The following is a 16,826-nucleotide window of genomic DNA, read 5'->3' on the forward strand; positions in this document are numbered from 1 at the left end:
CGCTCATCCATAGGCCACCTTCCTTCTCACCTTTCTCCGGGCCCATCTTCCTCCCTCCTAGACCTTCCCCACCCTCTCCTCCTAAGCGGCCGCCCCTCACTCAGTCTTGATTTCACGCGCGCGGATCAGGAAACACGGCGAGGTCACGAGGGGTCAGAGTAGAGTCACCTGCCGAGGGATTAGGCCGTGTGAGGTTGTGGTAGTTGTAGAGGTAGTGGTAGTAGTTGTAATAGTAGTAGTAACGGTGGGGAGGCAGGTCTGAAAGCTTATGTTGTTGTTATTTGCGAAAAGAAAAAAATATCATACAAACAGCAACGATACACTTAAAACCCCACAAAACACATATACAATAGTTCAGAGGTATATGTCCTCGTTCTTACACAATTTACTAACATCCACCACCACCACCAACCCCAGAACCCTCACCACCACTACTACCACTACCATCACCATTTGCAAGAAACAGGGAGGGGGGGAGAGAAGGAGAGAGAAGGGACGGGGAAAGAGTGAATGGGAAGAACGTAATTATGTCAGAGAAAGACAGGGAGACAATATTATTCAGGTATAAGGGAGAGGGGATGAGGGAAAAAGGGAAGGTGGAAGAAGTGCGTGACGGGGAAGGAAGATGGGGAAGAGAAATCAGGATGGACGGAGAAAAATGTAGAAGATAAGACGAAACAAAGGGAGAAGTAAGAAAAGTCAAGAAAATGTAGGTAGAAAAATACAAGACAGTGGAGAATAAAAAAAAATGAAAAGGAAAGATTGGAAGGCAAACGAGGAGGAAAAGGATGAGGATGAGGATGGGGATGAGGATGATAAGGAGGAGGAAAAAGAGGAGGTGAAAGGAGAATAGGGAGAAATCGAAAAAGAAAAAAAATCTAAAGTGTAGGTATAAAAATAAGAGACTGTAGAGAATGGGAAAAAAATAAAGAATGGGAATGAAAACGAGGAGGAAGAGGAGGATGCTCAGAAGGAGAAAGATGAACACATAGAAACAAAAAGGGAGAACAAACAACAGGAGGAGGAGGGGGAAGGGGGATCAGAGGGAGGACAAAAAGTAGAGGTGGGAGGAAGGGCGGGGCGGGAGGGAGGCTGGTGAAATATGTCCCGTTTAGCCGTGTGGTGGGGCGTGTATCAGGGGAGGCGTGATAGGGCACATTATCACCTTATCCGCCGCTCCATTGTTTGTCGTCTAGTTAGTGTGGGTTGCTCTCTTACCCCTCTCCCCCCCTCCCCCTCTTCCTCCCCCTAGTGCGGGTTGCAGGGTGTTCTCTCTTACCCCTGCCCCTTTCCCTCCTTCCCCTACTCCTCCTTACTTTTTTTCCAATCCTTCTTTCCTATTTTTTATGTTTTTTTTTTTCTACAAGCTTGTTCTCATGTTTTTATACCGACATTCTCTACTTTTTCGTCTAATCCTTTCTTCTACTTCCTCCTATTCCCACTTATCATCGTTTCTCCCTTCTTTTTGTTTTGTTTTGCGTTTTTCTTCATCTACTCCTACTCTTCTTGCCTTTCTATATTTCTTTCTCTTTTTCCCCCTCTTCCTTCTTCTCCTACAATTAATCATTTTCCAACATTGTCTTACCCCTTTTCATCGTTCCTTTTCCCACCTCATCTCATCGTTTCCATTCTTTCTTCCTTTTTTTTCGTCTTCTCTTCTTTCTCTATTTGATTATCTTTCTTTTCAACCTTTTTCTCTTCCGCCTCCTTTTCCTACGTACATTTACTTTCCTTCCACACTAATCTAATTTTCAGCTCTTATCAAAACTTGACCTTCACTGCTGACAAGTTTATAGTCTCCTCTCTGTTTATTTTAATGGGTCTTCTTCTTTTCTTGGTCCTTGTTCATCCTCATTTTCTCTTCGTCTTTTATCTCTTCCGTGCCGTCAATCTCATTATTATTCGTCAAAATTTTACTACCACTACCTCCATGCCTATGAATAACCTTCCCTCCCCTTCCCTTCCCTACACTTTTTTATATTTCTTCCAGTTAAAACAGCCTTTCCCTTTTTCCCCCTGGTCACACATTCTCCCCTCCTCTCTCCGTCCCTTCTCTTATCTCCCTTATCTTCTTTCCTGCCTCCTTCCCTCCTCTCTTCATTCCCTCCCCCTCCCTTCCCATCTTACGGCACCGATGGCAATTTTCGCTAATCATTCCATCCTGCGTTGGCTCCTTAAGCTCTCTACTTAATTCTCCTCCGCCTACTGCCCCCTCTCTTCTCGCCCCCTTCCTTTCATTCTTCCTCCTCCATCGACTCCTCAGCTTTCACTCATCTTACTCCTACTCTCTTCCTCTTCTCATTCCCTTCCTTCCATTCTTCCTCCCCCTTTTTCTCCTCCTCAGCTTTCATCCTTCCTCCTTCTCCTGGTCTCCTCCTCCTCCTGTACCCCTCTCCTTATTCCTTTCTTTCCATTTCATCTCATCCTCCTTCTGCTCTTCCCTTTTCTCGCTTTCCGCTCTATTTTATCTCCTTTCTACCATTCAACTCTTCCTTCTCCTTTTCCTCTTCTTTCTTATCTTTCCCCCTCCTTTATTTTTTCTCACTAACCCTACTCCCTTCCTTTTCCTTTTCCTCTTAGCCATCTCCTTTTCTACTTCTTTACCATCTTAAAAATCTTCCTTCCTTTTCTGTTTTAGCATCAACCATTTCTCCTCCTCTTCCTCCTCAGCTTCTATCGTTTCTCGGTCATCATGAACCGCTGATAATAGCAAGTCTCTCTCCTTTCCTTCGGGTGAGCAACAAAACAAAGCCCAAAAGCCGCGTCTCGAGTCTCGTAAGCCAACCACTACCAACTCTTTAATCGATAAATGTGTAGATCAGCAGGACCTTCTGAGCTTCTTCCCTGGTATCGTTCCTGTTTTTTTTTTTTTTTTTTTTTTTTGAGTGAGGGTTGTTTATATTTCTTAAACGGTGGTGAAGCAAGATGTGGTAATGATCTTCCCCAGTCGTGAGTTATGTGAAGAAATATGCTCAAGGAAAGGTGATAAATATTAAGTAATTATCGTGAAATGAAAGTTTACCAATTAGTATTTCCTATTCTTATTCCTACTTCCTCTTGGTATTTGGGAAGGTTTTGGTCAATGTGTTAAAGTTTGCACTAAATGCGTAAGAAACGTTATGTGTATGTGTGAAGGTTATTATTTACTAGTTCACACATTAACACACACAATTTAAAAGGAAAAAATCACCCATTGTCCCGGTATTTCAAAAAGGTATCCAACCACCAAACCACACATAACAGCAAACACGGAGACAGGCAGACAGGAACAGAGCCTATAATTTAAACATAGCCAGACATAAAAAAAAGAAAAAAAAGAAAACCAAGGACAGGAACAAAGCCAGAGGACGTGAGAGGATGGAAATACTGAGGGATGGAGAAAAACGGGGTAAGGAATAGAAGAGGTATGAAGGAAGGGAGAGAGAAAAAAGTCTAAAAAATGGAGCAACTGAGGCAGCCAGGAAAGGAAAGACTGAGGGATAGATCGAAGAGGGAAGAGAGAGAGGAAGGCATGAAGGGATTAAGAGAGAGAGAGAGGGGGAAGAGGGTGAAAATACAAGACAAAACAACACAACCAAAGACCGAGGCCTAAGTCAGGGTCACCACGCCGGAACACAGGCTCGCTCAGGACGTGTGCAATGCGGCTGAAACACACCGACACGAAACACACCACAATTTCGCCATAAAGAAACGGAAAGATAATCCCCACGTTTGCCTAAGTCGATACGGAAAGATGAGAGAGAGAGAGAGAGAGAGAGAGAGAGAGAGGAGAATGCTATTATATTCTTTCTTTCTTTCTTGTTCTTTCCTCATCTATATATTTTTGGGTTCCGTTCCTGTTTTTTTCTTTTCTCCCTCAAGTAAAAAAAAGATCAAAATAAGAGCAGAAAAAATCCGTATATGGTCGAGAGAGAGAGAGAGAGAGAGAGAGAGAGAGAGAGAGAGAGAGAGAGAGAGAGAGAGAGAGAGAGAGAGAGAGAGAGAGAGAGAGAGAGAGAGAGAGAGAGAGACGTGAGTTCAGGATGATGAGGTTGCTATGGAAAGACTGAGCTAGTAATGATAGGGAATAAAGGGAAGGGGAGGTGAGGGGAGAAGGAAGGGAAGATATATTTAAAGGGAGGTACAGGAGGTGAAGGAAGAGGAATGACGGGGGGGTAAGTTTGAGGGGAGTGGTGGAAAGAAAGGAGATGGGAGGGGGGCGGGGAGGAAAGGAGGGAAGGGGGGGAGGGGCTGTGATGATATGGCGGTGTTAGGAAGAAAATTAATTGGGTGCTTATAAAGAGTATTACTTATTAGATTTTAAGGGGTAACTTCGCCTTTTTTTCTTCCTTCGCTTCGCTCCTTTTCATTATTTACTTTTTTATTACTTTCTTACTTTCTTACTTTTCTGTCTTTACTTTTCCTCACATACTTTTCTTCCTCTATTTTCCATACCTTTTATATTTTCTCTATAATTTTCATTGCTTATATTTTTTCTTCTTCTACTTTATTTTTTTATTTTTTTTTACACTCCGCTACTTATATGTTTACATTGCTCACGTTTTTATTTATCATTTACTTATTTCTTCTTCTTTACTTCCTCTGCATTCCATTACTTACAAATTTGTTAGGCTTTGATACAAATGAACATATTTCTATGTAATTTCTAATGTTTGGTATTTTAGTTTTTGCTTTGATTTTGAAGAACATCAACATTTCGGGAAATATAAAATCTCTCTCTCTCTCTCTCTCTCTCTCTCTCTCTTTCAAAAGGAGTTGAACCGCCTCGCTCATGCAAACAACCTGTCTCCTGTGTGCGCAAATAACACACACAAACACACACACACACACACACACACACACACACACACACACACACACACACACACACACACACGCACACACAGGAAGAAAGAGGTAGATGAGGAGGATGAATATGCAGAATAAATATGAATATGAAGAGAAGAAAATGGAGAAAGTAGAAAGAGAAAGATGAAGAGGAATATATGTTTTTTTATAATAGTAGTAGTAGTAGTAGTAGTAGTAGTAGTAGTAGTAGTAATAGTATGAGAAGCAGGAAGGAGATGGAAAAGGATAAGAAAAATAGAGAAAGAGGAGAGAAGCAAGAACAGTAGTGGGAGTAACATGAGAAAGAAAAATAGTCAAAGAGTAGGAAGAAGAGGACGAATAAGACGGAAGATGAGGAGGAGGAGGAGGAGGAGGAAGAATGGGACTCGTTGGGTAAGCATAACACAGAGATGATTATAGTGTCTGGGAGCGTTGGCAGGGATAAATTACAACCCCATTTTGGTAACACTAACGGAGAGCGAGCGAGCGAGCCAGAGAGAGAGAGAGAGAGAGAGAGAGAGAGAGAGAGAGAGAGAGAGAGAGAGAGAGAGAGAGAGAGAGAGGAATAATAATAATAATAATGATGGCAAAAACTATGACAATAATAATAGGGAAAGTGTGAAAGGGAAAGGAATGGGAGGTGACAGAAGGGGTGAGGGGGGGGGGGGTCAGGTGGGGGGAGGGGTCATCGGGCATCAGGTGAGCTTGTCGTTGTAATTACCTGGCTGGCGGCGGAGTGGACAGGTAGGGAGGGAGGGAGAGAAGGGAAGAAAGGGAGAGGAATAGACTAACATGGCTTTCCAATTTTTTTTACCTGTGCGCTCTCTCTCTCTCTCTCTCTCTCTCCTCAAGGGGCACAGTACCATTAGGAAGTTCTCAAGGGTAGAAAAAACATTCCAGTCACACATTAGTTTCTCGGACATCGCTTGTTCACCTGCCCGTCCCTGCCTGATTGCGTCCACGTGTGTCAGGTGAGCGGGGTGTGTGGGGTGTGCATGGGGAGGGCGGAGGGAAGAGGGGGAGGGGGGTCGGAGGGAGGGGAGGCTTATGGTTACCTGGATGCTGTGCCATGTTTTGTTTCATGATTTTTTTTTATAGGTAATGTAAATGGAAATGGAAAAAAAGGGAAGGTTGAGTATATGGAGAGAAGGAAGAGAAAAGAGTAAGAGGCATGGATGGAGCATTGAAGGGAAGGGAGAGAAAAAGGGCAAGGAACAAAGGTGTGAAGGGAAGGAGAAAGAAGTTAAAAAATGGAGCAAAAAGGGAAAAGGAAAGGAGAGACCGAAAGAAAGAAGAAAGTGGGAAGGAAGAGAGAGAAGACAGAGATAACAAGGGAAGGGAAGCAAGAGGGTAAGGGATAGAGTTATGAAGATAGAAATACATAAAAAAAAGATGAAGTAAGTGAGGTCAGAAGGAGAGGAAAGACTGATGAAGAGATGGAAGGGGGAAGGAAGAGAGAGAAGGAGAGAGGGATAGAGAGATGGTGAGGTGCGAGAGTAAAAATAATAATTGATCATAAATGCATCAAGGTCTTTCCGCCACAACACTCGGCAACAGACACAACACACACAATGAAAACGAAAAAAAAAAAAATGAATCGAAAGCTAATCTGATCAACAATTTTTTCTCCACCTGCAAGCAAACACACCTGATTCTAAGCTCTCCTGTAATAATCCTTAACACTGCAGGAAAAAAGTAAACTGGACTAAAGGGGAGATGAAATGTGTGTCTGTGAAGGAAAAAGATGAATGTGTGTGTAAATATGAAGTAATAGGAGAGAGAGGAGTGGGAAAGAAAGGAGAGGATAAGGTAGGAGAGAAAGAAAGGGAGGGGTGGGATGGAACAAAGCAAATGAGGGAATAAGGAAATGATAGAAATTAAAAATGAAAATAAATACCATAATGAGAGAGAGAGAGAGAGAGAGAGAGAGAGAGAGAGAGAGAGAGAGAGAGAGACACAATTATATCTATTTTTTCACTAAACAGCCTTTCCTCCACCTCGGTACATTATTCTTATTCACTATTTACATTCTCATTATTATTCATGTCATTTTGGAGAGACGAGGGGCCGCGGGCGTACAAATTATCCGCAGATTTTCGTTCGGTCTGTCAGATGTGTTTGTTCTCTTTTATAACATGGGAAAAAATATACAAAAAAATAAAAAAATAAACTCCACTAATTATTTTTTCTATCATAACTCAAAAAAATAAAAATAAACTCCATTAATTATTTTTCTACCATAAAAAAAAAACACTGATCATTTTTCTATCTCGATCGCTCAGTCAAATCGTTTATATCATCACTAAGCGTCTAAGTCTCACATCCATGTCTTAAAACTTACAGTGATATTCTTATTCTCCTTACCTTAGATATATATAGGCCTACCTTTCTATTGTTGTTCGTCTCTGTTTGTCTTCTATGTTTTCATTAATTTTCTTATTTATAATCTTTTCTTCTTTTTTCTTCATCTTTTTTTCTTCTTCTTTCTCTGCTTCGTTGATCTCTGTTGGTGGAACTATAATTAATACTAGTCATATATTATCGTTATTATTATTATTCATTTATTTACACAACAAAAACAACAACTACTACTACTGTTACAACTACTGCTACTACGACTACTATTACAACAACAAAAACAACAACAACAACTACTACTACTACTACTACTACTACTACTACTACTACTACTACTACTACTACTACTATAAATCCCATAGCTCATAATATCTCACCTGCTCCCTTTCACTCAGGTGCTGCATCATTAACCTGCCTTTCAGTTTTCCCCGGCAGGTGCAAACACACACCTAACAATAGCTAATTAGTGCTCGTAGAGGCATAATTCTCTCTCTCTCTCTCTCTCTCGGCTATAATTGGCTTCAGGTGGTTGTTAACATAATTGAAGGCTTAGCACACCTGTCCCCCGCCAGGTAAGGGGAGTGTCCGTACAGGTGGGGATCATCAAGGTGAGACCCGTCAGCGCCATTACCCGTTGATTTGATGCTGCTCCTGCGTGGTGGTGGTGGTGGTGGAGGTGGTGTGAGAACCTGAAATAAAGCATGATTCTTTTAATTTCTATCCTTATATGTTATTGGAAGCTAATCACTGACTGTCATTCTCTCTCTCTCTCTCTATCCCGTTCTGTCGTCAAGCGTAGCTCAATATCCCCTATAATCAGCTTTTAATTCATATCCTTTCAAACCTTCGACTTAAAAAAAAGATTATAATGACTTCAGTAGCCATCCCCCGCCCCCCTTTACCGCCCCAACCCTGTCTTTTCTCTTATCCCCTCTCCCTCCCCTCTGCTCCCCCACGTCGCTAGACCATACGCGGAGCCAGAAGATAAAAAAGTATAATATAAAAGAAAAATGATCCCAGTAATTTACGTTCCCATTAGGTTGACAAAGGAACAGTTTCTTGGGCATATAATGAAGCAATTCTCGGTGGCAAATCAGGCCCAAAGAGAGAGAGAAAAATAAAAGGAGGATTCTAATGAGCCCACCCTTCAATTTCAGTTCCTTCCTCTCCCCCCCCTTCCCCTTTAGAAAAAATGTATTGAAGAAGGAAAACGGGTGCGTATGAAAATTAGGCGGGTTCCAGCTTGTTTTTCTGTTTGCTCTTCTTCCTCTCTAATCCCTCTTGTTTTTCTTTGTTCAGCGTGTTAGTGAATATGTACATAAGCAAACGCACCTACACACACACACACACACACACACACACACACACACACACACACACAAAGGCTTGTAAAGAGAAAGAGTCTCCCTTCCATATCCGTGCACTAAATATTTCAGTGTCTGTATTTAATGTGCGCTGCTCTCTCTCTCTCTCTCTCTCTCTCAGTATACCTTCAGAAAATAAATATTAAGTGTCCAGAATATTCTTCTCTCCTAAAGAATGGCGAGAGAGAGAGAGAGAGAGAGAGAGAGAGAGAGAGAGAGAGAGAGAGAGAGAGAGAGAGAGAGAGAGAGAGAGAGAGAGAGAGAGAGAGAGAGAGAGAGAGAGAGAGAGAGAGAGAGAGAGAGAGAGAGAGAGAGAGAGAACACCTAACGATACTAATATGAAGTCGCATAAATGGATGAGGACGTGGAAGTAATTTCGGGACGCCCTCTATTTTCAATTAGCAATGAAAAACAAGACTAATCGACTTGTAGGTCACGCCTGATTCTGCATTTTCTCTCCCCCGAAAATAATAATGAAGGAATGATAGAGATGCCAATAATAGGAACCAAGAAGAAAACTAACAACAACAGTAATAATAATAGTAAGAATGATAATAATAATGATAATAATAATAATAATAATAGTAACGCCCAAAACAGCTCCAGATGGTCCATTCCTCCGCGAAATTATGATGCGAAATTATTGTTCCCCCGAGAGAGAGAGAGAGAGAGAGAGAGAGAGAGAGAGAGCGAGAGAGCGAGAGAGAGAGAGAGAGAGAGAGAGAGAGAGAGAGAGAGAGAGAGAGAGAAAATGGTGAATCATATGCCGGAAAGAGAATTAACGGGAACAAACGCTAGCAGGTGAGAATGCTTGGCTGATTTTACGAGAAGTGTTTAATGTGCCAGGGTCTCTCTCTCTCTATCTCATTATTGTGGGATGTTATATTTTGCAGCGTACCTCTTTATTTTACATATCTTTGGTATTTTCTGTATTTATAAGTTGGGTTTTTCTTCACGGAATAATCCAGTATTTAATTATTCATTTGCCTTTGGTGTAATTTGCATACTGAAAAATGGTTCGACTTATGTATTAAACAAAGTTCATATAATAATCTTTGACGCTTCCTTTCCTTATTGCTAGATATATATATTTTTTTACCTCGATTATGTATGTTAGTGTTCAAATATTTATATCTCTGTCTTCTTTAATTATTTCTTCTGTACATGTATTAATAAATCGTCTTATTCTCGTCTTATTCTCTCATATTATGCATATTCGTATTAAATTATTTTGTTTCCATCCTCTGCACATATATTAACCTCGTTTGGTTCAATAGATTTTTGTCAACATCTCCACTTTTTGCTATCGGTTATTCTTTCATATCTAACGTTTTCGTCTTATTTGATCACATTAAGCATATTAGTATAAAATATTAATATTACTCCATTATTTCCTTTGCTCATGTATTGATCTCTCGTCTAGTTCTTTATTCTCTGATCAACATCCTCACCCTTTTCTATCGGTTATTCTTTTTTTCCTATTTCAAGATTTCCTGGCAGCAACAGTTTGGTTTTTAAGGGGCGACCACAACCATTGCTAAGGTCTGTACTGCAACTTGGCCTGTTATGAGAGGGCCTGAAGAAGGGGAGATGGGGGGAGTGGGAAGTGGGGCGATGGGGTTTGCAGGGAGCGGAGGGGGGGCTATGGGGAATGCGAAGGGGAGGAGGGGGGCAAGGGTGAATGCGAGGGGGGAAAAGGGGCGAGGGGGAATGCGGAGGGGGGGTCAGGGAGCGGAGGGGTGGCGGCTCCCGGAGAGAAAAACAGGTTAGTGTCCCGTGAAATTGTTAAATAATGAACGAGCGTCCAGGTTATCAAGAAACACCTTGTATATAATAAGAGTTCGCTTGCACCATCGCGAAGAACACCTGAAAGCAATAACTTACCTCGCCCTCCTCTTGATCCTCTTTTTTTCTTATTGTTCCCTCTCTCCTCTTGTTCCTCCTCCTAATCTTTCTTCTGTTTCTTTCTATTCACATCCTTACTTCTCCTCCTTTTCCTTTTCATCTCTTATTTCTTGTATCTTTTCTCCTCCTTCTCCATTTTCTTATCCTCCACTCGCTCTCCAATACTTACTGTTTCGTTTATTGCTCTTCTTAATCTTCCTTTCGTTATTTTCTCTTCACATTCTCCCATCTCCTCCAATTTCTTTTCAACTGTTATTTCTTGTATCTTCTTTTTCTCCTTCCCCTTCTCCTTCTTCTTCTCCTTCTCCTCCTCCCCCCTCGAGCAACGAAGACCAGCCAGTGTTGGACTCTTCCCTCTGAACTACCTGGAGAAGATGATATAATTTGCTCTGCTTCGGGGTACGTGCAGGTAGAGAAACAGGTAGACAGTAGGACACACACACACACACACACACACACACACACACACACACGGCAACTAGACACAACCACCACCACTACAGCCTCCTCTTACTCCGCCTCATCTTTCACCTCCGCCGCCTCCTCCTCCTCCTTCTGCTTCTGTTCTTTCTGCTTCGTCGTTGTTGCTTCTTTCCCGCCATCAGTACCTCCTCCATCTACCCCCTCTTTTTCTTCTTCTACTCTTCCTACTTAACTAATGCTCCTCCTTCCTCTATCTCCTTTTCTTCCTCCACATTCCACTTTCGTCGTTCTCTCTTCACCAGCTTCACTAACTCCTCCTCCACCTCCTCCTCCGTCTACTTATGCAATTGCTCCTTCGCCCTCGTCGCCCGCTTGTCCTGCCTCAGCCTCGCCCAGCCTAGTACATCTGAATACCTGCCGGACGCCACCCTCGTTAGCGTGAACCCTCGACGGCGCGGCATCGAAGTGGGGCCGCGGAGCGTGTGCGATCGACGCCCGCGAACAGACGAAGGTCGAGGGGCCGAGGAGGCTGTTGTTCGTGGGTGCTTCGTGGGCGGTGTGGGTGCCGTGAGGGTGGAGTCGGGTGGGCGGGGGGGTGGAGAAGGGGTGTAATTTGGCCGGGCTGGGCTTATAGTTATTCATAAGGGGACAGGCGGAGAACAAAAGGTGCGCCATTTGCGGTCGTTTGAGGCAAAGTATTTGTATAATTGCGCTATTACCATTCGCGTAGTTTGTCTTGTACCTCCCTTTCCTCCGACCCCTCCCCCTCCTCCTCCTCCTCCTCCTCCTGAGCCACTCCTCTCTCTCTCTCTCTCTCTCTTGCTGCCCACACAACACACAAGAGGTTAAACATAATACTACAAGCTCCTCCGACATCCTCCTTCTGCTTCTCCTCCTCCTCCTCCTTCTTCTCTTGCTATTCCTTTCTTACGTTTTATCTCCCTCCTCCTCCTCCTCCTCCTCCTCCTCTAGTAGCTCTGACCTGCAGCTACGGGAATGTTCCTATAAAAACTGACATTCCTTCCTCATTATTCTCGTTTCCTGTCCCCCAGATGTCACCGCTCGTCCCGCGCAGGAAAAAGACAACGGTAATAATAGTGTTTTAAAATCCCATAAATTACACGGGAGCAGCGTCGGGGCCGGAAAATAAAAGAAGTAAAGCCCGTGATGGATGGCTTAGATGGATGAATGGATGACTTCATTTTTTTTATTACTTTTGTTCTTTTTTTTTTGGGGGGGGTCGTTTTTCCTTCTTCTTCTTTGGTGGTAAGGGTTTTGTTGTTATTGGTGTTGTTTTTAGTTTTTTTCTTGGTATGGTGGTGGTGGGGGGGGGGTTGTGTGTGTGAGAGAGAAGGGGATTAAGTAGGTGTTAGTAATCTTATCTAATTTCTATAGCTTTTGAGTTCTGTTTTCATTCTATCATTTACATCACTATCACCACTACGATTACTACCATACCCTGCCACCATTATCATTAACAACCCCATTTCTCATCACCATCAACACCACCACACCACCACGAACACAAGTGAATCATACAACACCAAAAACAACTACTCCCTCTACTACAACTACTACTACTACCACTACTACAACTACTACTACTACCACTACTACCATAACTACCACCATCCTTCCTACCTACCTCCAGTTCGAGCCCCATCTCATTACCCAAGTCATTTAACCCAACGCCACGCACCCGCTATTAATCATTCCTCCACGTTGCACAGTTCCCAGGAGGAGATTGTATACATTCCTCTTTCTTACTTCCCCTCCTTCCTCCCCTGCCCCCCTTTCTCTCCTCTTCCTCCCCTAACCCCTTTCCCTCCTCCTTCTTCCTCCTCCTCTTCGTCCTACTGCTGCTGTTATTTATTACTCATGATTTTTTTTCTCCTTTTCACTACTTCTTTTTTCATCCTTTCAACATCCGCCTCCTCTCTCTTTTTTTCTTTTTCAGCTTTTGTTCGATTTTCGTTTTTCTTTCCCTTCCCCTTTCTTCATCTTTTCAGTCTTCACCTACTTAGTTATCTCCCTATCCTCCCTTCTTTTTCATATTCTTTCTTCATTTTTGTTTCCCTCTCTCTACTCTTCAACTTTTCACTCTTCAGTATCTCCTCATTTTCTCTTGCTAATCCTTTTCCTCTTCTTCACCCCGTTTATATTTCTCTTCTGCTTCCTGCTCATCTCTTATTTTCCCCCTTTTTTCTTCCTTTTACTCCCACACATCTTCCTTCTATTCCCTTATTCTCACCTTTATCCTTTGCTTTTTTTTAATAATTATCCAGTTGCTCTTCTTCTCCACTCCTTCGCTTTTTTCCCTTCTGATCTTAGTTCATATCATATCAGCATTTTCTCCTCCTTCCTCACACATACTCCTCTTCTCCTGCTCATTTTATTATTGCGTTTCAGTCCCTCATGTCTCTTCTTCCTCCACATACTAATTATTTGCTTTTTCCTTCCTTACTTGTATTCCAGCAGCTAATTATCACCTCGTCTTCCTCTGCCGTTCTTTTCGTTTTTCGTTCTTTTTCTTTCTTCATTTTTCTTTAATCTCTTTCAGCCATTTCCAACGAACCAACTCTTCCTCCTTTTCCTTGCTGTTTGATTTATCTCTTCCCTCTTCGCCTGTTCCTCATTTAATGTTATTCCGTACGTATTGTTCTTAATGTTTCTTAATATGTAGTTTAAGGCAGTTACCTCCATGTGAAAAAAAGTAATACCATTATTTGAAACCCACAAAAAGGCCTAACAGAAAAGAAATGAGTGAAAACATAAAAAAATAAATTGGTAGGAGAGGAAATGAGTTTTCTTTTCATTCCCTTGATGAAGATTTGTTTAATTAGCATAATAACAGCTGCCCCCGCAACCACACACACACACACACACACACACACACACACACACACACACACGTACCAATTGAATGAACGTCAATTATGTACATCACAAAGAAATTAAGCAAATGGACAAAAGAAGGAAATGAACATCAACAGTAGGGGTGGAGCCGATGGAAGGAGACAAAGAAAAGGCAAACAAAGATGAATGACTCGAGAAAATATCGAAGAAAAGAATGTAGAGAAAGAAAGGGAGGAGGAGGAGGAGGAGGAGGAGGAGGAAGAGATGGGGAGGAGAACAAGGATATGACGATGATGATAATGATAAAGAAAAGAAGGAGGAAGAAGAAGAGAAGGAGGAGGAGGAAGAGGAGGAGGGTATCTGAGCTTTCAGGAAAACCCAAAGAATTAATTCGGGGCCAGAACATTCTAAGAGTAGAGTTCAAAAGAGCCATTGAAATAATAGACACTTTAGCTCTAATGATATCTATTTACATGGGGTGTTTTGTTTCAGTGCTCTTGAGTTGTCTAAGTTATGCGGCGATGATAAGAAAGGTGATGATGATGATGGGGAGTGTAGTAATAGGTGGTGGTGGTGGTGGTGGTGGTGGTTAGGATAAAATAGTAGAATAGTGGTAGTGAGGGTAGTGGGGAGTGAACTGTGGTCAAGAGAGTGGTGGTGGATGATTGGTGGATGAGTGGTGGTGGTGAGGGTAATGGACAGCAAATGGGGGAGAGGGGAGGGGAAGTAGCAAGGGTGGTTGATGGCATGGCGGGTGGTTGCATAACGTGTGTGTGTGTGTGTGTGTGTGTGTGTGTGTGTGTGTGTGTTGTGGTACCAGTAGGGGTGCTTATTATGTGAGGGGAGATGAGGGTGGATGAAGGAAGGCGGCTCGTTGCTACAGGAAACCCTTTTCTGAAAACATGCTACTAAAACCTTCAACCTTCAACCTCCTTCCCATCATTACAGCGAGTTACGTCACCACTTCCCTCCCCTTCAGCTGTCCTTCGTCTTGTCCTTCTCCTCCTGTCTGTCTTTCTGTCATTCTTCAACAATTTCACTCCCACATACGCACAACCATCTTCAAATCTCTAATCTATCGGTCTATCTTTTTTCTCTATCTATACAAGGCGTCAATCTATTCCTCTCATTTCCTGTATTTACTTCACCTTCTCGTCTTCATTAATATAACCCTACAGCGTTTCTTCACAAGTCTTCTCTATGTATCTATCTTCTCAATCTACATAATACATCAAACTCCTCACTGTCATTTCCTGTTCTCTGCATCTACTTCATCTCCGGGTCTTTTAATTTTCTTACTCCTTGCTACCTCGTTTCTTCCCTTCTACCCTTCTTCTTTCTCTGTGACGATTTTTCTTCCTCTTTCTTCTTACTCCTTATTAATCTTCTTTCTTTTTCCCCTCAGTATCCTTACACTTTCCTGCCTCAATACTTATGCTTCTTTAACTCTCCTTTTCACGCTATTCTCTTTTCTTTTCTTTCCACTCTTTCTCGTTTTGATCTTCCTAGTCCATTTTATTCTTATTCCCCGTCTTCCTGCCTACTTTCCTCCTCTTCCTCCGATATTTCAACGTCTTCGTCCTCTCCTTCCTTTTGTTTCCTACTTTTTTTTTATCGTTTCTTCTTCATCTTTTTATTCTCTTTCTTCGTCCTTTGTTTTTCCCCTCTTAATCCCTTTCTTCTCTTTTTCCGTTTCCCTTCATTCCTCCTCGCTTCTTCCCTCTTCTACTCTTTTATTTCCTCCATTACCCTCATCCCGCCCTTTTCCCTGCTACGAACTTCCTCCTCCCTTCCTTCCTTTTAATCCCTTTCTTCCCTCTTTCCGTTCTCTTCCCCTCTTTGCTTCCTCCTACTCCATCCCCCGTCCCCTCCTCCACTTACCCACCTTACTCCTTCCTTTTCCCTGCACCGACCTTCCTCCTCCCTTCCTTTCCCTCTCCCTCTAATCCTTTCCTACCTTCCCCCTTCTTCCCCTCCTCCACACAGCTTTTGCAGACACACCGGGTGACCAAATTAAGCCATTTCAGACACCAGCGCCCTCAGAGTCATCGCCTCAACCGCGCCATTCAGGGTATCGATTCCGTCTGGAGAGGAGATTCGGTATTTTAAGGCACAGGGGAGAGGAAGGTGGTGGGGGGAGGGGGAGTGGGTAGTGGTGGTGGTGGTGGCGGTGGTCGAGGCAGATGTCCAGAGGGAGGTAAAGGTGTTGGGAGGCTGGCTGGAGGAGGAGGAGGAGGAGGAAAAGGAGGAGGAGGAAGAAGAGGAGCGGGAGAAGAGAGAAAGAGGAAGACTGCGGGTTTGATAAGCGGAGGAGGCTGGTGTTGAGGATGAAGAAGTGGAAGAAGAAGAAGAAAAAGAAGGAAAAGATGAAGAAGAAACGATAAAGAGAGAAAGAAAAAGGAAGAAGAGGAAAAAGACGTAGAAATATCGGAGGAGGAGGAGGAATATAGGCAGGAGGACGAGGAAGAAGAGTAAAATGGACTAGGAAGAAGAAAACGAGGAGAAAGATAAAATAGAAGAGATGAAGCAGTAAGGAAAGGAGGAGGAGGAGAAGGAGGAGGGGAATCGGAGGAGGAGAAAGGTATGAGTGGAGGAGAAAGAAGAAAAAGAGTAAAATGAGGAAAATAAATATATAGCAAAGCGAGGCGAAGAAGAAAGTGGAAGAAACGAAGCAGTAGGAAGAGGAGGAAGCGGAAGAGGAAGTAGAAGTAGAAGAGGAAGAGGAGGAGGAAGAGGTAAAGGTGATGGGACACGTGGCGGGGCGGCAGTGAAGGGCCCCAAACATGTCTTCCTCATATAACACGGAAAGATACGGGAAACGGTGAGGTATAAAATGGCATAATGTTCCTGCGGCGGCGGCGGGAGGGGCGGGAGGGAGAGGAAGAAGGGAGGAGGGAGGAAGGGAGGTAAGGTGAAGGTATACGAGGAGGAGGAGGAGGAGAGGTTGGCGAAGAGGAGGAGGTGGAAGAAGAGGCATACAGCAAAAGAACCAAAAGAAGGAAGAGGAGGTGGAAGAGAAGGGGACATTTGGTGAAAGAAGAGGAAGAGGAAGAGGAGGAGGATAAGAAGACAGCAGGAGCGTCATCTCCACCA

At 43.1% G+C, this 16,826-nt stretch overlaps 1 long non-coding RNA gene across 1 annotated transcript in view; it reads right to left on the reverse strand.

The window, feature by feature from the left end:
* Positions 1-7,743: 7,743 nt before the first annotated feature.
* The window catches only part of LOC127008444 (uncharacterized), a 200,461-nt gene continuing 191,378 nt past the window's right edge, over positions 7,744-16,826 (reverse strand). The window contains exon 5 of the long non-coding RNA XR_007761088.1: positions 7,744-7,874. This is a non-coding gene — a long non-coding RNA (uncharacterized LOC127008444). The remainder of the gene's footprint in view (positions 7,875-16,826) is intronic.

The sequence above is a fragment of the Eriocheir sinensis genome, chromosome 37 (genome assembly GCF_024679095.1).
Source record: "Eriocheir sinensis breed Jianghai 21 chromosome 37, ASM2467909v1, whole genome shotgun sequence".
Taxonomy (NCBI): Eukaryota; Metazoa; Arthropoda; class Malacostraca; order Decapoda; family Varunidae; genus Eriocheir; species Eriocheir sinensis.